The following is a 25,251-nucleotide window of genomic DNA, read 5'->3' on the forward strand; positions in this document are numbered from 1 at the left end:
GCGGCCCCCTTCCAAGAGGGGCAAGCCGTCCGTGCCGGTGACCTCTGTCCATCCAGAGGCACCGGATGAACTGCTGGGAGCGCTTAGCGGCGCTTCCATCGACGAAGAGAACCGCACTATTATGAGTGCGGTGATCAAGAAGGTTCAGTCCGCCAAGAGCGGACTGACTGAAGCCTGTACGAGCCTTCTAACAGGCTTTGAGGTAAGTATTTAAAATATAGGAAAATATTACCGCATAGACAGTAGCCCCTGATGCTCTGTTTGGTTTTCACAAAGAAAAGCCGAATAGAGGATCAATAATATCTGCAGGAGACTATTATAAGTATGTCTGTATGTGTATGCAGGCTTCGCTGCTGACCTCTGCCGCACTGACTGCGGAGGTCGCCGCACTGAAGCAGGACCTCGAGCGGTCCAAGAAAGAGCTCGGCCTTGTCAAGAGGCAGCTCGAGGAGAACAAAGGTAAGTAATACATTGTCTATAAAAAAAGAAAATGTGGTTGCGAACTGACAGGATCATCATGAATGTGCCAGGGGCCACGATCGAAGTGGCAACCCTGAAGCAATCGTTGTCCGAGGCCAAAAACAAAGCGACCAAGGAGCACATCGAGCGGGAGAAACAAGAGGCACGGGTGGGCGAGGTGCAGCAAGAGCTCCAGGCTCTCGTGAAGAAGCACGAGGCTTTGGAACTTGACTCGAAGACGCGAGAGTCCGAGCTTGCTGCGGCCCTCGAGAGCACAAAGCATGCCAAGGCCGAAGCCCAAAAGGCCCTCCAGGAGATTGAGGCGATGAGGAGGATAGCGGCGGGTAAGGCATTCAATATGCAAAGCAAGTATGTGAAAGTAAATTACTTGTTACTTACCCAAGTCCGGAGCTCTCCAGGAGCATTCCCAGATTTGCCCCGCAGCGTGTCGGATGCCGTGAAATTTTACCAGGCCAAGGAGGGAAGCTCGACGGAGAAGCTGTTCTGGTCTCAGTATACTGGGACCGAACACCCGATGCCTATGAGCGACCAGCAGAAGCAACTGGTCGAGCTGCACAAGGAGGCCGAACAGGCCATGAGGGGCCTTATAGTCCGGATGTGGCCTGGCGACTCCCTTCCCAACAGCTACTTTGGCCTGGTGAGGCGGCTTGTGGATGCCTGCCCACGGCTGGAGGCCATAAAGCGGTCCGTCTGCATCGAAGGTGCACGCCGGGCCTTTGCCCGTGCGAAGGTGCACTGGGCCAAGATGGACGCCGAGAAGCTGGTGAAGGAGGGGCCGCCGCAGGGAAAGGAGCATCGCCACCCTGAGATGTATTATGAGGGTTTCCTGAAGGGTGTCCGTCTTGTGGTGGACGAGTGTGCGAAGGATATAATTTTTGAATAAACTTGCTCGGGTGCTCCTGTATTATGAAAACTTGTTCATATGCGCTATGCAACGCTTATTTGAATTTAAAATATTACCTTCTGTGCGGCTGTTTATCAAATCTGAGAGATGGCCAGTCGTCGGCTTCTGCCCCCATGCCACGAGTGCTGGGGTGTTCGGGATAAACCTGAGCACTCTTTTTCCCATTGTTGGGTCCTTCGAGGGAGGTGCTCAGCACAACGAATAAGGCAACCGGACTATAATGCTTTATCAATCTCACTTAGCCATAGAATTCTACAATTTTAAATTTTGGCGAAGCCCCTAGTATTCAGAAGGCCGAATTCGGGGCGCTATGCACGCCTTAAGCCGAACAAAGCCAACTCCTCGCTCTAAGCAGTATAAGTCTTTTGGGACTCGAGACCTCTCGAACAGCAACCAGCTCTCGCCTTATCATGACAGTCAGTTTTAGCTTTCTTTACTAAGGTGCTTAGCCCAGCTGAACTGGGGCACAATCGCAGTAGTTCTCCCAGTGCCACCTTAGCCGATATAGCGAAACGTAAGGTAGCAAAACATGGGAGCCGGGCAAACCCAACTATTGACCCAAAACATGATTCGGAGCTGATGCATATAATGCTATAAGTTTGGGGTGCCGCACTGTCGAAAGTGTTCGGACTTCTCACGGCGTATTATGAGGTATGCTTAAGCCCCTAGCGTATTGGCCGTACCAGAGTATACGGGCGCTGAATGTCATGAATGAACATATATTCTAATCCTAGAAAGAGTGACACTATTCTAATCTTGAAATTAGAATAACTATTTGGATCACAACACGTCCTATATAGCTTCGATTCCATGTTCCTGAGATCTCGCAGAAGGGAAAAAAACAACAAACCGTCCCCCACCTCCCGCACCTATCACTCTCCCCACCCCTCGATCCCTACCCACCCGGCGCACCGCTGCCGCGGCTGCCGATCCGCCCAACACCCCGACCTCCCACCCTCCACCCGCCGTCCCGCACCTACCTGCGCGGAGGCGCCCCAACCCACCCCTTCCGGCGCCGGCCCCAGCCCCGGCCACGACCCTGGCTCCGGTGAAGCGCGCCGCGGTAGACCAGGATCCCGCACCACAGCCATCTCCCCCCCTCCCCTGGTTCGACCGCGGTGGCCATCTCCCCCTGCTTCAACCACTGCGTCGCCCCGCCCCTGGGATACATCCGCCGCCGTCCCTGGATCCGCCCGCTGCGATGACCGCGCCGCCACCCCGCTGTCCTCCGGCACCACCAACGTGCCACAGGGGCATTGGATCCCCGCCACCGCGCCCACCCACGCACCGTAAGATCCCCGCCCCGCCGCGTGGCTGAGATCCTCCAACCGCCGCCATGGAGCTCCTCCCCCGTCGCCCAAGCCCCGTCCGCCTGCCACCGCGGGGCCGAGTGCCTCCCCTCCCTGATACGGTGCAGTTCCCCACCCTACTTCTTCCCCATCTGAAGGAGCTGAACTTCATGTGCCCATGGCGTTGGCCGTCCCTTACCCGTTCAAATACGTTGGGGTTGGAATTTTTCCTCTCCTCCTCTACACTCTTCAAGTTCAAGATCGTTGGGTGAGCATAATTTCCTCCTCTGTTCAAGCGAGCGCATGGCACCAGTACCGCTGACCTTTGATCGACCATCTATTACTTGCTCTCTTTGCAAAGGCGCTATGGCTGCTGGTTCTCTTCAGTAGTCTGTTCGACCGGGAGAATGGGAGAGAGAGGATGAGCAATGACAGCTGCTCCTGGGTTCTCGCATGCGGACGCAGTTCTGCTGCTGTTGATGCACGCACTCTCTCTTGCTAGTGGTGCTGCCCCGTGCTATTGTTCCCCGGTGTTACTGTTGCTTCCACCTTCCTCTCAATATTTTGCTACTGGTGCTGCTAGTACAAGCTGACACTTTCTTTTTTACGTTCCTCTCTCTCTCATTATGTGCACAAGAAAAATAGATATGATTCTGATTGGATTTCTGTAGAAATATACCCCCTTTTAATTATGTTCTAATTTGATACACAGAAACATCGGTGCAGGACTTTGTGCGATTTTTGTATTGAGTTTGTATGAGTTTGGTTAGTAGTTTGTGCGAGGCACAGGAAGTTGCATGCAGGGATTTCCTCCTGCTCACGGCCAACGGAGTCGTTCTCCGCCGCCGTCCTCCGGGGCGACCCTGTCGGACACCGCTTAACCAATTGACAGCTTCGTTCATCTTCCCCATGCCCGGCATCACGCTACGCCGCTTCTTGGACTTTAAAAATAATAGACAACAACTTGTGTTTATAGAAGAACGATTTTTTTCTAAAAAAAACAAGGAGGTTCAAATGTAAAAAGGCGAGCAGTTCGATGTTAATAAAAGAATCAGATTTTCCTTGTGTCTAAATAACAAGAATAAAATATTTGGATTTTTACTGTTTGAAAACTACAAAATCATGATATTCAATTTGGAAAAACATAAAAGAGTTCAATGATTATAAAAACCTTGTATTGCCTTGTTTCTAAAAAATAACAAAGAAGTTCAAATTAAAACTATAGAGCAGATCAAAAGTTTATACAAAAAGCACATTCCCATTTCTAAAAAACAAAGAAGTTCAAATTAAATTAATGGAGTAGTTCAAGTGTTTGTTATAAAACTCGGATTTTCACCATTACTAGAGAATAAAAATTAAGAAGTCCAATTTAAAGCAACGGAGTTGTTTGATGTTCATAAAAATACCCGTATTCTCCCCGTCACTAAAGAATAAAAACCAAGAAGTTTGAACGAAAATAGGAGAGCCGTTCAATGTTTATAAAAGGGCTTAGATTTCCATGTTAAAAATAAAAAGGGGAGCTTCAAATTAAGATAACACAAGCGCAAAAAGAGGAAGTTCAAGAACAACAAACGATAAGTTCAAAACAAATGGAAATGCTAACTAGTACATACATGATCAAATTTTGTCCATGATATCTAAAATACAAATGGAGAAGTTCAAAGAAAATTGAGCAAGAAGTTCAAATAAAAAAGTAGTTAAAAATGTTTGTAGAAAAATAGATTTCCTTCGTTTTAAAAATAAATCTGAGAAGGTCAACTAAAAACTTGGTACATTTAAAAATCAAGACAAAAGTAGAAGTTCTAGTTTATAAAACGGAGCGGTTCGACGTTTATAAAAAGGTTTTCACATTACTAGCCAATAAAGCTAAGAAGTTCAAATAAAAAATGAATAAGCTCAATATCTATGAAAACTCAAAAATAAAAACAACAAAAGAAGTTCAAAAAGTATTCAAAAACTTAGAAGTTCAAGTTTTAACTCTAGAAGTCAAATTTAAATTTTGAGCGATTCATTGTTTACTACAACACTTAGATTCCCCCTTACTAGACAATAACTAACAGATTTAAATTTAAAAAATAGAGTAGATGAAAATGTACAAAGAATTGAATTTTCCTCGTTTCTTAAAAACCTAGGGGTTTAAATTGAAATAACAGAGAAGTTCATACCAAAATAACAAAGTGGTTTGATGTTTATTAAAAACTAGGATGTTAGCGTTATTAAAAAAACTCAGATATCCCTTGTTATTAAAGAATCAACCATGAAGTTTAAAAATGAAAAACTGTAAAATTTGATGTTTATTTACAATATCAGAAACAATCCTTCTTGTTTATATGCAAAATTAAAGTATGAAGTTCAATATAAGAAAATGTTGCATGATGTTTACGTAAATGTCATTTTTTCTAAGAATAAAACTAAGAAGTTCAAATTAAAAAAATGGTGAACTTCACAGATTATGAAAATCCTAGGATTTAAATGCTCAATTTTGATGAGTGCCTTAGGAGTCGGGGCAAAAAAAGAGGAGAGAGCATTTCAAAGTGATAGCAGCGAGAAGTTCACGTACTACATGATGTGTGTTTCATATGAGAAAAAGGAATAAAAAGGCAAAGTCAGATTTTTTTTCTTGCTAGAAGTTCAAGTCCTCGGTCGGAGAAAGTTCAAAAATTCTTGTGGGAGAGGTTCACCGTGTATTTACATGTTAAAACACAAAATATATTGTTTTAGTGTTTTAAAATAATTCTCCCAATCCATTAAAAATTTGAAAATAAAATGCTCTCTGTGAAAAAAAAGTTTCTCCTATTCAACAACTTTCCAAGGCTATATTGTATGCTCTATTTCAAAATAAACGGTTAAAAATCAGTGTACGTTTGCTCAAAACAAAAGTTTAACCGTATTAGCAAAAGCCGCATCTTGCAACAGGTTTTTAAAAAGGTATATCATTTGTGTAACACCGATGAACGGGTGAGAAATTACGAACAAAAATATGTGACAGAAGTTCAAAATGAAAACAACGAGCAGTATGATGTTGCTAGAAGTGCTCGGCCCGAGAAAAATTCAAAAATTCTTGTGAGAGAGGTTGAACAAAAATATGTGACAAAAGTTCAAGGTGAAAACAACGGGAAATTCAACTACTACACAGAATGCGTTACGAGATAAAGAATATAAGAATAGAAAACTAAAACCTTAAAATGTTTGTTGCAAGAAGTTCACGTGCTCCTCGTAGCATAGTTCAAAATTCATGTGCGAGACGTCTGTCGTTCATTTACATGTTGAAAAAAAGGCAAAAAAAAGACAACGTTGTTTTGCCATTTTAAAAACTGCTCTCAAACGACAACGAATTTGTAACACCTGTCTACATGAAAAACTTGCTGCTATTCATAAGCCTTCCAACGGTATATTATGTGCTACATTTTGATGAAAGATTTAAAATTTTCATGTATACCGTTTAAAACACGTTTTTGTGTATTCAAAAAAATTCTTTTGAACCATCACGAGTATGAAAAACTGATCAACACTGGAAAGTTTCATGTTTTCAACAGCTTTCCATTGGTATATCATTTGCTCAATTCCGGCAAGTGGTTTGAGAGTTACGGGTAAAAAATAACATGTGAAAAACAGAGTGAAGTTCAAAAACAACTGCTCCAGAAGTTCAACCTCTTCACGAAGTGCATTTTCGGAGACTCTGTTTTTACGATGATGTCAGAAGACATGATCTCAGAAGTTTACGTACTATACGGTGTGCATTTGTATTAAAAAGAATGAAAATGCAAAGCCTAAAGTTTTGTTGCTAGAAGTTCAAGTGCTCGGCCCGAGAAAGTTTAAAAATTGTTGTGAGAGAGGTTGAACAAAAATACGTGACAGAAGTTTGAGGTAAAAACAACGAGAAGTTCAAGTAATGCAAGGAATGCATTTCAGGTGAGAATAAAAGTATAGAAAAAAATAAAAGCTTAAAAGGTTTGTTGAAAGAAGTTCAAGTGCTCGGCCCGGGGAAAAATTCTTGCTAGAGAGGTTCACCTTGTATTTCCATGTTCGATTTTTTTCGTATAAAAATCGAATACAATTCTTTAGTCAAAATATAAAAAAGGTGAAGTTCAAATTGAAATAACAAAGAAGTTCAGAGTTTATTAAAACCTAGGATTTACCTTTTCAAAAAATAAAAAACACAACGCCATTTTTTGCACTTTTAGAAACAACTCATAAACGAAAAATGGTTGCTAGAAGTTCAAATGCTCGGCGAGGAAAAGTTCAAAAAATTCTTGTGAGAGAGGTTCATCGTGTATTTAGATGTCCAAAATACATAAAAAATGTTCTTTTTTGTGTTTTAAAATAATTCTCTCAAACCACAGAGAAGTTCAAAGTGATAACAACCGGAAGTTCACGTACTACATGGTGTGTATTTCATATAAGAACAAAATACAATTAAAGTGAAACAGAGTGAAGTTCAAACAGATATTCCCGAGAAGTTCAACTACTTCACGCAATGCAAAAAACAACACGTCAACAACAGAGTGAGGTTCGAACAAACATGCCTGAGAAGTTCAACTACTTCACGCAGTGCGTTTCCATTCGCAATGAAGGCAGAAATCATGATCCCGTCATTTCTTTAATTTACTTCAAAACAACAGGAATATCATTTATGTAAATTCAAGTCCTCGGTCGGAGAAAGTTAAAAAATATATTGTGAGAGAGGTTTGTACAAAAAGAATATCATTTGCGTAACACTGACAAAATGGATGGGAAAATTTAAAACGAAAATACGTCACAGAAGTTCAACATGAAAACAGCACGAAGTTCGACTACTATAGTGAATGAATTTGAGATGAAAATCTTTTAAAATCATCACGAGTATAAAAAAACGATCAACACGGGAAAGTTGTGTGCTTACAGCAGCTTTCCACCGGTATATCACTTGCTCAATTCCGGTGAGTGGATGGAGAGTTACGAGCAGTGGATGGAGACCTACGAGCAAAAAAATCATGTGAAAAACAGAGTGAAGTTCAGGTACACGCGCCGAGAAGTTCAGGTTCTTCACGCGGTGCATTTTCGAAGAATCTGTTTCGCGATAAAGGCAGAACGCATGATCCCGCCATTTTCGAAATTACTTGAAAACGGCTAGGAATCAGAGAAAACCATCAACATGAAAAAGTTTCGCATTTTCCGTAGCTTTTCAGCGGTATATTATTTGCCCCATTCCGATAAAGTTTGTAGAAATTACGGAAAAAATACGTTTTTTGCCATTTTTGAAACTGACTTAAAACCGTAAAGAATTGGGGGAAACAATACATACCAAAAAGTTTCGCATTTGTTCAAGCTTTCCAAGGCCATATCATTTGCTGCATTCTGACGCACGGTTAAAAAATTAGCTCAAAAATACGAACTCGGTTGGACTTGGACCATTTTCTAAATTACTCTTAAACCATTCAAAATTAGAAAAAAAACTTTTAAGATGAAAAAGTAGGGCATTTTCATAAGCTTTCCAACGCCGTATCATATGCCTCCATTGGATTAGCCGTTTAGAAATGACATCAAAAAAACGAACTCAGCTGTTCAGTTTTCGATTTTTTTTGTTTTTTTCAAATTACTCTTTAACCATAGGGAATTAGATAAAACTTTGAACATGTGGAAGGAGCGGTTTTGCAGCAGCTTTCCAATGCCATATTATATGCCTCATTCCGATAAACGGTTTAGAAATGCGATCGAAAATACGATTCACGTTTTTTGTGCGAAGAAAAAACGGTTTTCAAAACTGCTCTTAAACTGCTTATATTTTGCCAAAAAATTAAGTTGGGTCATGATATTGGTGTCCATAGCTTTCCAACGGTATATCGCAAGCCCCATTTGGGCAATGTTGGCGGAAGTTCAACCTAGTTCACAGGGAAGTTCAACGTACTACTAGCGGGGCAGGTCAGGTTGTGATCAGAATATTATTCTGATCCCATGATCAGAATAGTGTTTATGTATGTATATTCAATAAGAAGAATAGGGAATGCGATAATAGTCTAGTGCTATGCACTGTTTATTCAATAAGGTGCGTCGAAGCAGAATGATACAAGTAGTGCGATAAGCAAAAAGTAGGACTATTTGACATGTCCCCTCCAAGGGCAAGCTGAGGAATGGTATTTAAAGCAAGTATTTCACTTGTTATCGGAGACCACCTGGGAGTTCCGTGGTGCGACGTGGCTTTTTGCCTCCTTGGTTGTTGCATCGTGTGTCCGGCAATCGTACTACCGGACGAGGTTTCCAGAGATTAAAGTCCTGAAAGACAGAAAAGTAACAAAGCAGGAAGCCCCTAGTGCGGTTGAGCCGTGTCTTGGGGCGTGCCATAGTCGTGCCCCCCTCCCCACCCGTGCCCATGGTATTTCCAATGCGTAATTATATACGCGTGGCACGAAATTCGCCGTTTGGCTGGTACTGGGGTGGGGGCCGCATTGCGAGCTCGGAACGTGCCAGGCGATCTTGTTGCCGATTACTCCGGGCGCGCTTGAAGGTGTCCGGGTCTTTAATCGCCGAACTGGTGGATTGCCTTAAGAGGCTACTTTGCGCTTCCGCAGTGTGCTCCTCCATGCGGAGAGAGCGCTCTGTGTTTCCATTGACTGTGATGACCCCCCGAGGTCCTGGCATCTTGAGCTTTAGGTATGCATAATGCGGTACCGCATTGAATCTCTCAAATGCGGTTCGCCCGAGCAGTGCATGATAGCCACTGCGGAACGGGACTATATCGAAGATTAACTCCTCGCTTCGGAAGTTATCCGGGGATCCGAAGACCACTTCCAGTGTGACTGAGCCTATGCAATGGGCCTCTACACCTGGTATGACGCCTTTGAAGGTCGTTTTTGTGGGTTTGATCCTTGAGGGGTCTATACCCATTTTGCGCACTGTGTCCTGATAAAGCAGGTTCAGGCTGCTGCCGCCATCCATAAGGACTAGAGTGAGGTGAAATCCGTCAATGATTGGGTCTAGGACCAGTGCAGCGAATCCGCCATGACGGATACTAGTGGGGTGGTCCCTGCGATCGAAGGTGATCGGACAGGAGGACCATGGGTTGAACTTTGGGGCGACTGGCTCCAATGCATATACGTCCCTTAGCGCACGCTTCCGCTCCCTCTTGGGGATGTGGGTTGCATATATCATGTTCACCGTCCGCACTTGAGGGGGGAACCTCTTCTGTCCTCCGGTGTTCGGCTGCCGAGGCTCCTCCTCGTCATCGCTATGTGACCCCTTATCTTTGTTTTTGGCATTTAACTTGTCGGCCTGCTTGAACACCCAACAATCCCTGTTGGTGTGGTTGGCTGGCTTGTCGAGGGTGCCATGTATTTGACACGAGCGATCGAGTATACGGTCCAAACTGGACGGGCCCGGAGTGCTTCTTTTGAATGGCTTTTTCTGCTGACCGGGTTTAGAGCCTATGAATCCGGCATTGACTGCCGTATCCTCGGTATTGTCGCTATTGATGCGGCGCTTATGTTTGTTGCGACGTGAGCTGCCATTGCTATCCTTGGTATCTGAAGTACCGCGGTTCTTTGATATGTTATTGCTGCGAGCCAGCCAGCTGTCTTCTCCCGCGCAAAAGCGGGTCATGAGTGTTGTGAGGGCTGCCATGGATTTTGGCTTTTCCTGGCCAAGGTGCCGGGCGAGCCACTCGTCGCGGATGTTGTGCTTGAAAGCTGCTAGGGCCTCTGCATTCGGACAGTCAACGATTTGATTTTTCTTTGTCAGGAACCGTGTCCAGAATTGCCTGGCCGATTCCTTTGGTTGCTGAATTATGTGGCTCAAGTCATCGGCATCTGGTGGTCGCACATAAGTGCCCTGGAAGTTGTCGAGGAATGCGGCTTCCAGATCTTCCCAACAACCAATGGATTCTGCTGGCAGGCTGTTGAGCCAATGCCGAGCTGGTCCTTTGAGTTTAAGTGGGAGGTATTTGATGGCGTGTATATCATCACCACGGGCCATGTGGATGTGCAGGAGGAAGTCCTCGATCCATACCACAGGATCTGTTGTGCCGTCGTATGATTCTATATTTACGGGTTTGAAACCCTCTGGGATTTGATGATCCATTAGTTCGTCTGTGAAGCATAGTGGGTGTGCGGCGCCTCTGTACTAGGCTATGTCGCGACGCAGCTCAAATGAGTCTTGTCCGCTGTGTTCGGCCCGGCCGGATTTACTTTTACTGCGTTCGGCATGACGGTTATCGTCTCGTGTAGTGGCGCGCCCTCATGATCCGTAGATCGATCTTATGTGTTTTGCTTCGTCCTCCAATACGTCTCGCAGGTCTAGCATGTTTCCCCGTGCCTTGTCATTTTTATTTGAGTGGCGTCAGGGTGCGGGCTGAGTTTTTGGTTGAAATGCCTCTCTGTCGCGGCCATGAGGTGGCCGATCGGCCGCGTCATATGCTGGAGATGTAGGTTTTAATGCTTCCTCCTCTAGTCGGGGTAGCAACCTGCGCTTTGGGTAACTCTTGAAGGGGCGTTTGAGTTCATATTCCTCGGCCGCAAGGACTTCAGTCCATCTGTCAGCTAGCAAATCTTGATCAGCTTGAAGCTGCTGCTGCTTTTTCTTAAGGCTATTTGCCGTGGCTATAAGCCGGCGCTTGAAGCGCTCTTGCTCGATGGGATCCTCAGGCATGACAAATTCGTGATCATCGAGGCTTGCCTCGTCTTCAGAGGGAGGCATGTAATTATCATCCTCCGCCTCTCCATCTGCCGCTCTCTCGAGAGGGCTGGCTTCTCCATCCTCCTGCTCTAAATCTTGCTGGAGGGGATTGTTGTCGTCTTGGGCACTGTTCGGAGTGCTATTATCTCCTGTGCCGGTGTCACCGCTTTTGCTTTGGCGAGACTTAGAGCGGCGCCGCTGACATCGACGCTTGGGTTGTTTCTTGGAGGGGTCATCCTCCGCTGTCTCGTTGCCATTGCCTTCTTTGGGTGTGTCCACCGTGTATATATCATATGATGAGGTGGCTGTCCAGTGCCCTGTGGGCAGTGGTTCCTCTTCGTCTCCTGCATCGTCGTCCATACCGTCGATGTCTTTGGAGTCAAAGTCGAGCATGTCGGTCAAATTGTCGACAGTGGCTACTAAGTGGGTGGTGGGTGGGTGGCGAATCCCTTCGTCATGGGCATCCCAATCCTGCCGAACATAGTTCGGCCAGGACTCTCCTGACAGGGAGAGAGACCTTAATGAGTTCAGTATGTTGCCGAAGGGCGAGTGCTGAAAGATATCCACGGAGGTGAACTCCATGATCGGCGCCCAGTCGGATTCGATAGGCACGGGCGCATGCAGTTCAGACTCCATGGCCGGGGAAGAATCCGGTAGTTCGTCACGGCTCCCATGAAGGGTAAGGTCGATATTCGCCTCGATCGCCGCTGAGAATACGACCTCCGTGGTGGGGTCTATCCACCCGTCCATGGATGGCGCAATTGGCTCCGAATTGAGGGTCGGAGCGGTTGCTGGTGCGGTCTCCAGAACACTATCCAATGGTAGAGCTAAATCATGCCCATCGTGACCGTGCGGCGCACTCGGCAGGGGCTCGAATCCGTCGAAGATCAAGTCTCTGCGGATGTCGGCCATGTAGTTTAAGCTTCCAAACCTGACCTGGTGGCCAGGGGCGTAACTCTCGATCTGCTCCAGATGGCCAAGCGAGTTGGCCCGCAGTGCGAAGTAGCCAAATACAAAGATCTGTCCAGGGAGAAAAGTCTCACCCTGGACCGCATCGCTATCGATGATCGAAGGAGCCATCAAGCCTAACGGTGACGACACAGAGGAACTCTCAGTGAAAGCACCAACGTCGGTGTCAAAACCGGCGGATCTCGGGTAGGGGGTCCCGAACTGTGCGCCTAAGGCGGATGGTAATAGGAGGCAGGGGACACGATGTTTTACCCAGGTTCAGGCCCTCTTGATGGAGGTAAAACCCTACGTCCTGCTTGATTATTCTTGATAATATGAGTAGTACAAGAGTTGATCTACCACGAGATCGGAGAGGCTAAACCCTAGAAGCTAGCCTATGGTATGATTGTATGTTGTCCTATGGACTAAAACCCTCTGGTTTATATAGACACTGGAGGGGACTAGGGTTACACAAGGTCGGTTAAAAAGGAGGAGATATACATATCCGTATTGCCTAGCTTGCCTTCCACGCCAAGTAGAGTTCCATCCGGACACGGGACGAAGTCTTCAATCTTGTATCTTCATAGTCCAATAGTCCGGCCAAAGGATATAGTCCGGCTGTCCGGAGACCCCCTAATCCAGGACTCCCTCAGCAAGGGTCTTGCCGGGGGTCTCGTGGGTATCCTTGGCAAGGATCTTGCTAAGGATCATCATCTTCTGGTTATCATCTAGTCTTGTGTGCTTCTGGTCTCCATGAAGATCTGCATGCCACCATGGAGATGCCTCCCGAGTCTCGGTTCCAAAGTGGTTGATGGTGCTGGAACTCTTGGGCTCAAGGGTGGCGGCTTTGCTGGTGTTGGGCAAGTTGCCCCGGCAAGGTTCTTGCCAGGGCTGTGGAGGCCGCCACGGCAAGGGCCTTGCCGGGGGACCTCACCTCGCCCTTCTGCTCTTCGTGTTTCTGGCTTGGCGTTGCTCTGGTTGTCTTGTGGCTTTGCTTCCTTCCTCTTCCCCGCTAGGTGTGGCCGCATGCGCGGCTCCAACTACCCGCGCACAAGTAAAGGGGTACAAATAGAACCCCTCCTTTTGTGCACCGACAGGAGCCCCCGGGCCTGGGCCATACATAAGCGCGACGTGTTGTTGGGCTAGGCCAAAATGGTGCGTGGGCATGCAGGGCCGAGTTGTACCGCAATAACTCCCTCGCCAGTTGCACTTCCCCACGACCCGCGTTGAATGCGCGACGTGGGGGGGGGTCGTGCATGATGTGGGGGTCATGCGTCGGATGGTTTCTGCCCTCATGCGTCACATCATGGCAAATGGTAAAGAGGCGGCCCGCGCCTTCCCCATAAAAGAGGAGAAACCGCAGGCGCGCTGCTCATTTACCCTCTGCACCTCTTCCAATCTTGGAACCACCGTTCCTCTCTTCTTCCTCAGGCAAAAGATTCAAAATTCTCGCCTCTGCTTGCTGCCGCTGTGCCCCCATTTCTCTTGATCCTTCGCCCCCTCCCAGCTGTCATGGCGCCCAAAACCAGCAGGGGCAAGGGAGCGGCCAAGGATGCCGGGGAGAAGGAGGCGCCGGAGAGTGAGTCGGCGGCGCGGCGGGCGCAGCTCGCCTACTTCCCGTCGACGGTCGATGCGGTTCACCTCAAGAACAACTTCTTGCCCCTGTGGGGGAGGAAGACGATGGGGCACCCTGCCCCGCGCGCTGTCCGCGCTGATTTTGCCGAGGATGGCCCAAATTGGTACCCCTTCTTCGTCGATTTCTTCTCTTGCGGGCTCTGCCCCCTTTCTCTGACTTCTTCAACGACATCATGCACACCTACGGCTTCCATCTTTTTGATCTCATGCCGAATGCAGTGGCGTGCATGGCTCTCTTCGCCCACCTTTGCGAGGGCTTTGCCGGGGTGCTCCCTAGCACGGAGCTCTTCTGCCACTACTTCTTCCCTCGCCTCCAACCAGGGGGCGCCATCTCTGGGAGCATCGCCTGGATCCCGAGGACCCAGGATAAAGGCACGTACCCGGAGGGTGCCCAGAAGGAGAGGTGGGAGGAGTGGCAGGGCCGGTGGTGCTGGATCGAGCAGGAGGACCCACAGGAGTTTTGCCGGGTTCATCAGAGCTCGCCGACCCGCCGCACGAACTGGAGCGACCTCGACGCCAATGACAAGAAGCTCTCGATCGCCACCACCAGGATCCATCGCCCCACAACGGCCGGGCTCACCCTCGAGATGATTGGGGCGGACATCATCCATCGCCGAATTGCGCTGCTGCACAACAAGGGGAGGCCGGCCTGGGACTTCAGGAATGCGGCCGATGTCATGAGGCTCCCCCTGGCCTGAAGCATAACTTCACGGTCATGGGGCATGCCCATTTCTGTCAAAGGCTCTTTCAGCTCGACGTGGGCAGCAATGGCAGGCCTGAGAGAACCGGCAGGGCCGCGAAGGCCAACAAGGCCGTTAAGGGGCCCCTGTTTGGGTTGCCGACGGGAGTGGTCCCGCTGAGCAACAACTCTCGCCAGCCCGCCATCATCGCCATGATGCCGGACTTCAACACACATGGCCTTGTCCGGCCTGGGCCGAGCCGCCAGTAGAGAGGGTGCAGGAGTTCTTCGACACCTTGTCCGAGGTTTATGTCCGCGACAAGTCATTGCTCATCTAGGACACCACCAAGGTGGAGCTTGACTACATCACCACCAGGGCGACGGAGGCGACGCTTGCCAGGTAGGCCGGCAGCGCTGGCGGCATGGAGGATGAGGCCGACGCGGCTACGAAGGAGAAGGAGCTCGCCCAGTGGGGGAGTCTGTCAGGAAGGCCAGCGGCGCTGGCGATGAGGCTCCCCTCGTGGAAGACGCGGGCGACGAGTCGTCTGAAGAGGAGGTCGAGGTGAACGACCCCTCGGTTGCAGGGAGGAGGCGCGTCCTGTGGTGGGCTACCTGTGGCGAGCCGGTGCGGCCCGGCAGGATCACGCAGCGGCAGCTGGCCTAGGGGTAGCCTGTGCGCGAGACGAGGGCGATGAAGGTCGCGGCAGTGAAGAAGGTGGTGAAGGCCACATTGGCGAAGAGGACAACAACTGCTTCTTCCTCGTCCAAGCGGCACCGGACCCCGTCCCCTTCTCCTCCTCCTTTAGACGGCACCTTGGAAGCCGAGTTCGACCTCGGGTCCTTCAGCCTGGCAAGGAAGAGGAAGCTAGCGGAGGAGAAGGTGGAGGACGAGTAAGTATTCTGTCCCCCATCATTTCCTGACCTTATGCCTGTGTTATCTTCCTTTGATTTGGTGTCATCTTCACAGGGACACGGAGATGCTGGCGTAGAGGGTGGAGAAGAGGGCCAAGGCCTCAACGGGCGACAAGCCCCCGGCGGGTACTCCACATACGCCGCTGTTGGTGGAGAGCAGCCCGGACAGCAGCCCCCATTGCAGCCCTCGCTTCAGCCCCCAGTGTGAGTCCGCCACTTACTCCTTCAGTGATGAGCCTTGGGGTGTGAATCTTTGATGCTGAACTTGCCGGGTTTGCAGGAGGAGAACGGCAGCAGGAGGAGCTGCCGAGGGCCACCCCCAACACGCCGCCCCCTCAACTACGCTGCCCAGAGGGGCGTCCCCGGCAAGGGCATCGACCACCGAGCCCACACATATGGAGGAGGAGGGAGCGAGCTTGGGTGCTGGTGGCCCTGCCCCTGCAACGAACATTGGCGGGGAAGGCGCCACTTCTTCCCAACCTGGTGCTGGTAAGTGGTTCGCTTCTCGTCCCTGTTCCTTCTTCTTTTTGAATCTTGGTCTTGGCTCCGTCTCATTCCCCTTCTTGGTATCTAGGACCTTCCTCGGCGTCCCAGGAGGATATCAACACCGTCATCGAGGAGCTCGCCAAGGACACCGAGGACGAGGCCAACAAGATTGCCGTCGAGGAGGCCGCCAAGACCGCCACTAAAGAGGCCACCAAGGGGTCTGCCGGGGAGGCCGGAAAGGGGCTTGCCGGGGAGGGGTTGGTCGATGATCAACCTTCCTCCTCGGCTGCCTCTGGCTCAAGCAAATATTTGAAGTTGAGCAACGACTTGTTCATCCACCTCCCAGGAACGGCGAGCACCAGGGCGCCAACCGAGGGGGAGGTGTTCGACGATGAGGTGCCCGACGCCGCCGGGCTTGAGGTTGTTGACGAACTGGGCGCCGGTGGCGGCGATTCCCAAGAGGAGCAGCTCCTTCAGGCCATGAGCGTCAACTCCAGAAGCTCCAGGCGCTTCACCATGCCCGCCTGGACAAGGCGAAGTCTAGGATGGCGGCAGTGGACAAAGCGGAGGTGGACCTCGAGGAGCGCGTCGCTGAGACGTAGGCCTGGTTTAGCCAGGCCCACGATGAACTCAAAGTTGCCCAGGATCTGTTGGCTGAGCGCAAAGAAGAGCTCATCCTGAAGCAGGCTGATGTCTACAAAGCCCAAGAGGCAGCGAGGGAATAGGCCGCCAAGGACGAGGCCACCCGGCACCAGCACAAGGCTGAGCTGAACTCCCAGAAGGAGGACCTTGCCGCTCGTGAGGAGGTGCTCACCGCCACACTCCGCGGCAAGGATGAGGAGGTCGAGAAGCTCGTCACGCAGTGGACCCATGAGCTGGAGCAGAGGCACAAGGAGGAACTCAATGCTCAAGCCCTGGTCCATGTCGGCAAGGTGGCGGAGCTGGAGGTGGAGCGGGATGGGCTGAAGGAACAGGTCCTGAAGCTGGTGGAGGAGAAGGATGCAGCCAATGGCGCTCTGGCGGAGGCGCATGCCACAGTCCTTGGCAATGCCGAGCTGCTCTCCAAGGCCAACGATGCCATCAATGACCTGAAGCTGAAGTTGGAGAGCCTTGAGGGGATGCTTTCGGAGGTCAGGGCCTGGGAAGAGACCCTGGCCAAGGGCCTAGAGGAGGAGAGGTAGCTGCGGAGGAATGATTCCGCCGAACACGAGGAGTACGCGGAGAGCATAAACCGTTGGGTCAGCCGCCTCACCGACGTCGCCGACAGGATCACCACGAAGCTGGCTGCCATGGGGATGCCGAATGTAAGGTCTCTCCCGGAGCTGAACGTGAGTCCCAACGCCAGACTGACCCTATTCTTCGAGGGCGTTCTTGGAGCCCTGGAGCAGCTCCGCTCCAACCGGGCAACTTATCCGGCGAACGAGTCCCGGAAGCTCCGCCAGGGCGCCCTGACCAAGGTACTCACGAAGGTGGCGTTATGGAACCCCACCGTCAACTTTGCCGACGCGTTGGAGAGCTTGCCGGAGGAGGTGGACCTTGCGGTGCTCAAGGAGCGTATCAAGCCCATCGTCAACTGTGTCGATGGAGTTGAGAGGGTGGAGGGCCAACGCCGGGACTAGGCACCCCATTTCTTGTTGCCGTTGCGAGTTCAGGACGAAGACAGTTTTATCTTAAGTTAGAACCATGGCGATTATTTGATGTAATATAACTCTGCAGTACTTCAATATCATGCATGCTATCTTCCCGCTAGATCTTTCTTTGTATGTTTGCACCCTACGCTTGGTGACATAAGGCTGCCGACGCGTAAACCCGTGCCGTGGTGCTTTGAGGACGGATCCTTAGCACCCTGCCGAGAGGGCGCTTGCTTCCAGGCAAACCACCTTGCCGCTCCCAGCGCGGTCGCTTGAACTGTCGAGCAGACTCGAAATAGGACAAGAGCGCGGCTAGTAGCGAGTAGGCCACCTTGCCGTTCTCAGCGCGGCCACGTAAACTGTCGAGCGGACTCGAGATAGAGATAAAGGTGTTGCCAATGGTGGAAGGGTCCCATTGCGTGCAGGTTCCCCATACAAGGAAAGATATCTTTCGAGGAGGACAGACTTATATAAATGAAATTAGCCAAAATTTTACATGACTTAGCTTTTAGGGGCCACGCGGATGGCTGTCGAACCTGCAGACGTCACCAGAGGGTGGCGGATCGACGTCGCCTCCTCCCTTCGAGCCATCCCCATGAAAGAGTCGACACGTGGGCTCCAAAACCAGATTTCCATGGCTTGCGCCCCCTACCAGGCGCACCAAAGATGTCGGGGGAAACGACACCTACGGGATCACGAGGAATCCCTTTTGCTACGGTTGGCAGGCACGGGGCTATGGAAAGAGCGGGATTGAGAGATCAACGTAGGGGGATTATCCAGGTTTGGGTCGCAAGTGATGCGTAATGCCCTACTCCTGTTGGTTTGTGTTTATCTGGTGTTCTTGGACTAGCTACAAGGCATGCAGGGTCCAAAAAAACTGAATCCTCTCTCAGTATGCCGTGGGCCTCCTTTTATAGCCAAAGGGGCTGCCACAGTGGCACATAGGAGGTGGAAAGCTATACAGTAGTCGAGTCTATCCCTGGCACCGTACGATAAACGAATTTAATGTGCTGCCGACGTGCCCTTCTTGCTTTATTGGGGACGGCAAGGAAGCTCGTCCCAGCTGTCGCCGCCTCGCCAGACTGCAACGCGCGTCCGAACTGACGAGGCGTGTAGCGCCACGCTGGCTGGCTACTGAGTTGGTGTGGTGGCAGAGTCTTCATGAAGATCTACATGCCACCAAGCAGGTGCTTGCCAATTCGGCCTAGAGGCCGCATGTCGCCACGCAGGTGCCTGCCTAGCTGGTGGGCTGGCAGCTGCATGGGAACGGCAGTGGAGTCTTGGCAGATGTGGGCCTGGCGGTGGCCAAGCGGATGTCTTCGGCAAGTGTCTTGTCGGGGCCCCAGCAAGGGTCTTGCCGTGGCATCGTGGTCGCCCCCGTAAAGGGTCTTGCCGGGGGTCTCGTGGGTATCCTTGGCAAGGATCTTGCCGAGGATCATCGTCTTCTGGTTATCATCTAGTCTTGTGTGCTTCTGGTCTCCACAAAGATCTGCATGCCACCATGGAGGTGCCTCCTGAGCCTCGGTTCCAAAGTGTTTGATGGTGTTGGAACTCTTGGGCTCAAGGGTGGCGGCTCTGTTGTGTTGGGCAAGTTGCCCCGGCAAGGTTCATGCCGGGGCTATGGAGGCCGCCCCAGCAAGGGCCTTGCCGGGGGAGCTCACCTCGCCCTTCTGCTCTTCGTGTTTCTGGCTTGGCGTTTCTCTAGTTGTCTTGTGGCTTTGCATCCTTCCTCTGCCCCGCTAGGTCTGGCCACAGGCGCGGCTCCAACTGGCCGCACACAAGTAAAGGGGTACAAAATAGGACCCCTCCTTTTGTGCACCGACATCGGTAATCAAAGATGGTTATGTTTCCTGACCATAGACATGTGTTGTCATTTGATGAACGGGATCACATCATTAGAGAATGATGTGATCGACAAGACCCATCCGTTAGCTTAGCATAATGATCGTTTAGTTTTATTGCTATTGCTTTCATCATGACTTATACATGTTCCTCTAACTATGAGATTATGCAACTCCCAATATCGGAGGAACACAATGTATGCTACCAAACATCACAACATAACTGGGTGATTATAAAGATGCTCTATAGATGTCTCCGAAGGTGTTTGTTGGGTTGGCATAGATCGAGATTAGGATTTGTCACTCCGTGTATCGAAGAGGTATCTCTGGGCCCTCTCGGTAATGCACATAACTATAAGTCTTGCAAGCAATGCGACAAATGAGTTAGTCTTGGGATGATGCATTACGGATCGAGTAAAGAGACTTCCCGGTAACGAGATTGAACTAGGTATGATGATACCGACGATCGAATCTCGGGCAAGTAACATACCGATGACAAAGGGAACAACGTACGTTGTTATGCTGTTTGACCGATAAAGATCTTCGTAGAATATGTAGGAGCCAATATGAGCATCTAGGTTCCGCTATTGGTTATTGACCAGAGAAGTGTCTCATCATGTGTACATAGTTCTCGAACCCGTAGGGTCCGCACGCTTAACGTTCGATGACGATTTGTATAATGAGTTATGTGATTTAATGACCGAAGTTTGTTCGGAGTCCCGGATGAGATCACGGACATGACGAGAAGTCTCGAAATTGTCGAGAGGTAAAGATTCATATATAGGACGATGGTATTTGGACACCGGAAGTGTTCCAGGTGATACCTGGTCACTAGAAGGGGTTCCGGGCAACCCCCGGCAAAGATATGGGCTTAATGGGCCAAGTAAGGGAACAGACCAGCCCACAAGGGGTTGGTGCGCCCCCTACAGGGCTAACAACATGGGGAGAAAGGGAAAGGAGAGGAGGAAAAGGAAAGTATGAAGTAGGACTCCTACTTCCTTCCCCTCCCCCTCCTTCCTTTCTCCCTTGTCCAAATATGGTAAGGGGCCAAATTGGATTAGGGGCCCAAGTAGGATTCCTCCTACTTGGGCGCGCCCTATGCTGCCTCCCTCCCTCTCCCTCCTTTATATACATGGGGAGGGCACCACTAGAACACACATCAACTGTTCCTAGCCGTGTGCGGCGCCCCCTCCACAGTTAACACCTCGGTCATATCGTCGTTGTGCTTAGGCGAAGCCCTGCGCCGGTAACTTCATCATCATCTCCACGCCGTCGTGTTGATGGAACTCTCCCTCATCCTCAATTGGATCAAGAGCTCAGGGGACATCATCGAGCTGAATGTGTGTTGAACGCGGAGGTGCCGTACGTTCGGTGCTTGGATCGGTTGGATCACGAAGACGTTCGACTACATCAACCACGTTACTAAATGCTTCCACTTTCGGTTTACGAGGGTACGTGGACACACTCTCCCTGCTCGTTGCTATGCATCTCCAAGATAGATCTTGCATGATTGTAGGTAAAAAATTTGAAATACTGCATTCCCCAACAAATTGTTTCCTTAGGGTATCCTATGAAGACGCACTTCTCTGATTTGGGTTCGAGCTTAACAGGCCGAAGCCTTTTGACATAAGTGTCGCAACCCCAAACGTTAAGAAACGACAGCTGATACGTCTCCTATGAATCTATAATTTTTGATTGTTCCATGCTGTTATATTATCATTCTTGGATGTTTTATAATCATTTTATAGTGATTTTATATCATTTTTTGGTACTAACCTATTGACATAGTGCCAAGTGTCAGTTGCTGTTTTTTGCATGTTTTTTACATCGCAAGAAATCAATATCAAATGGACTCCAAATGCAGTGAAACTTTTTATGGATTTTTTTGGACCAGAAGACATCCAATGGGCCGGAGAAGCGCCCGGGGGTGCTCCGAGGGGAGCACACCCACTAGGGCGTGCCTGGAGGCCCAGGCGCGCCTTGGTGGGTAGTGCCCACCTCGGGTGCCCCCCGGACTGCCTCTTTACTCTATAAATACCCTAATATTCCAGAAACCCTAGGGGAGTTGACGAAAATCAATTCCTGCCGCCGCAAGTTCCAGAAACACCAGATCCAATCTAGACACCATCACGGAGGGGTGCATCATGTCCACTGGTGCCTCTCCGATGATGCGTGAGTAGTTCTTTGTAGACCTTCGGGTCCGTAGTTAGTAGCTAGATGGCTTCCTCTCTCTCATTTGATTCTCAATACAATGGTCTCTTGGAGATCCATATGATGTAATTCTTTTTGCGGTGTGTTTGTTGGGATCAGATGAACTTTGAGTTTATTATCAGATCTATATTTTTATCCATGAAAGTTATTTGAGTCTTCTTCGATCTCTTATATGCATGATTTTTTATAGCATCATATATCTTCTTTGATATTTGGGTTTCGTTTGGCCAACTTGATCTATTTATCTTGCAATGGGAAGATGTGCATTGTGATGGGTTTCATCTTACGGTGCTTGATCCCAGTGACAGAAGGGGAACCGACACGTATGTGTCGTTGCCATTAAGGATAACAAGATGGGGTCTATTTATACATAAATAGATCTTGTCTACATCATCTTGTTGTTCTTATTGCATTACTCCGTTTCTCCATGAACTTAATACACTAGATTCATGCTGGATAGCGGTTGATGTGTTGAGTAATAGTAGTAGATACAGGCAGGAGTCAGTGTACTAATCTTGGATGTGATGCCTATATAATGATCATTTCCTGGATATCCTCATGATTATTTGAAGTTCTATTAATTTCCCAACAGTAATTCGTTTACCCACCGTTTTCTATTTTTCTCGAGAGAATCCACTAGTGAAACCTATGGCCCCCTGGTCTCTTCCTTAATATATTTGCCTTTGCAATCTATTTTCCTTTGCTTTTATTTCCAGATCTATTAAACCAAAAATACAAAAATACCTTGCTGCACTTTATTTTATTTGGCGTTCGATCTATCCAAATATTACAACTCTCTCACGTCCGCGTGCCAATTTCTGGTGCCGTTACCCGAAAGGGATTGACAACCCCTTTAACATGTCAGGTTGCGAGTATTTGTTATTTGTGTACATGTGTTCTTTATGTAGTGTTGCTTGGTTCTCCTAATGGTTCGATAACCTTGGTCTCATCACTAAGGGAAATACCTACCGTCGCTGTGCTGCATCATCCCTTCCTATTTGGGGAAATACCGACGTAGTCTAGCAGACATCAAAAGGAATTTCTGGCGCCGTTGTCGGGGAGACATCATCAACATCTACCAGGTTCCTAATCACAAATCTCATCTCCTTGCAATTTACATTATTTGCCATTTGCCTCTCGTTTTCCTCTCCCCCACTTCACAAAAATTTGCGTTTTATTCGCCTGCTTTTTCGTTCGCCGTTTTTCTACTGGATCTGTTTTTGAGTGCAATCTTGTTGCATAGTCACAATGACTGAAGAGAACACCAAGTTGTGTGATTTATCAAATACCAACAACAATGATTTTATTGGCACTCCGATTGCTCCTCCCGCCACCAGTGCGGAGTCTTGTGATATTAATATCGCTTTACTGAATCTTGTTATGAAAGATCAATTTTCTAGTACTCCTAATGAGGATGCCGCATCCCATCTTAACACATTCGTGGAATTATGCGATATGCAAAAGAAAAAAGATGTGGACAATAATGTTGTGAAGTTGAAATTATTTCCATTTTCTTTGCGAGATCATGCAAAAATTTGGTTTTCTTCTTTGCCTCGCAATAGTATCGATTCTTGGGATAAGTGCAAAGATGCTTTCATTACTAAGTATTTCCGGCCCGCAAAAATTATTTCCCTTAGAACCCAGATCAAGAATTTCAAGCAACTTGAACATGATCATGTTGCATAATCTTGGGAAAGTATGAAAATGATGCTAAGGAATTACCCAACTCATGGGTTACATCTTTGGATGATCATACAAAAAATTTATGCGGGGTTGAATTTTGTTTCTCGTAATCTCTTATATTCCACCGCGGGTGGTACTTTTATGGAAATTACTTTGGGTGAAGCCACCAAATTGCTTGATAATATTATGGCAAATTATTCACAATGGCATACCGAATGAGCTCCTACTAGTAAAAAAGTCAATTTAGTTGAAGAAATTTCTTCTTTGAGTGAAAAAGTTGATGCTTTTATGAAATTGGTTGCTAGTAAAAGTGCTCCTATTGATTTTAATGATGTGACTTTGTATTCTTTGATTGAGCGAAGTAGTGATGCCGTAGATGTGAATTTTATCTTGTGAAACAATTTCAATAACAATGCTTATAGAGGTAATTTTAATCCTAGGCCTTTTCCTAGTAATTCCTCTAATAATTATGGTAATTTCTATCGTAATCCTTCTTATAATAATAATAGGAACACCTCTCATCTTGAGAATAATATTAAAGAATTTATCAACACTCAAAAAGTTTTCAATGCTACAATGGAAGAAAAGTTGAATAAGATTGATGATTTGTCTAGAAGTGTCAATTGAATTTTTCATGATGTAGAAAATCTCAAGATGAAATTTTTTGTGCCTAAGGTTTAGGAGTCAATTAAAGCTCTTTATGTTTCTATGGAGGAAAGTAAGAAAAGAACCGCTATGCTTAGATCTAGAAGAGAATTTTTAGAAGAAGTGTTTTCTAGTGATTGCTTTCATAAAAGTGATGAAGATCTTAAAATTATTGGTGTTTCTTCTATTGATTCCTTGTTTAGTAAAATTAAGATGGATGAAAAAGGGACTGAAGAAGAGTCAACTTTAGCTAGAAGGCGTCTCCATAATTCAGAGGGTGAAAATCGTGTTGAGAAAATTGATAAAAGTGGGTTTGAAGAGGTCAAAACTTTAACTAGTGATGTGCCCACTCTTTTGGATTACAAAGATTTTAATTATGATAGTTGCTCTTTGATTGATTGTATTTATTTGTTGCAACCATGATGAATTCACCCCATGCTTATGAACAAAATAAAACTTTTACTAAACATATTGTTGATGCTTTGATGAAAGCTTTGGAAGAAAAATTGGAATTAGAAATTTCAATTCCTAGAAAATTGCATGATGAGTGGGAACCTACTATCAAAGTCAAGATTAAAAATTATGAGTATTTTGATTTATGTGACTTGGGTGCTAGTGTTTCTACAATTCTGAAATCTTCGTGTGATGTGCTTGGTCTTGCCGATATTGAAGAGTGTTCTTTAAATTTGCACTTGGCGGATTCTACTATTAATAAACCTATGGGACGAATTAATGATGTTCTTATTCTTGCAATAGAAATTATGTGCCCATAGATTTTATTGTTCTTGATATTGATTGCAATTCGTCTTGTCCAATTATTCTTGGTAGACCGTTTTTACGCACTATCGGTGTCTTGATTGATATGAAAGAAGGCAATATTAAGTTCCAATATCCACTAAGGAAGGGTATGGAACACTTCCCTAGAATCAGAATTAGGCCACCATATGAATCAATCATGAGGGCATCTTATGGATCCAGAAACAAAGATGACAAAACTTAGATCCTTGCTTTATGCCTAGCTAGGGGCGTGAAACAATAGCGCTTGTTGGGAGGCAACCCAATGAATAAAATTTATGTTTGTATTTTGCTTCCTATTCTTGAGTGTTTGCTGAATTATGTTACTGTTATGATTGTGTTTTTTGTGTTTTAATGAGTGTTTGTGCCAAGTAAAGCCTTTAGGATCTTCTTGGGTGATAGTTGACTTGATCTTGCTGCAGAAACTGTCGCGCTCATGAAAATAATTTTCATTATTAACAGAAGA

The 25,251-nt window shown here is 47.8% G+C and overlaps 1 long non-coding RNA gene across 1 annotated transcript; it reads left to right on the top strand.

Annotated features, from left to right (window-relative positions):
• The first annotated feature begins 2,228 nt into the window (after positions 1-2,228).
• LOC147964532 (uncharacterized) lies at positions 2,229-3,388 on the top strand. The gene is made up of 2 exons (XR_015609383.1): positions 2,229-2,941; positions 3,035-3,388. It is a non-coding gene; the product is annotated as an uncharacterized LOC147964532 (long non-coding RNA).
• Positions 3,389-25,251: the final 21,863 nt, after the last annotated feature.

The sequence above is a fragment of the Triticum urartu genome, chromosome 6A (genome assembly GCF_056163025.1).
Source record: "Triticum urartu cultivar PI428250 chromosome 6A, HENAU_Tu73, whole genome shotgun sequence".
NCBI lineage: Eukaryota > Viridiplantae > Streptophyta > Magnoliopsida > Poales > Poaceae > Triticum > Triticum urartu.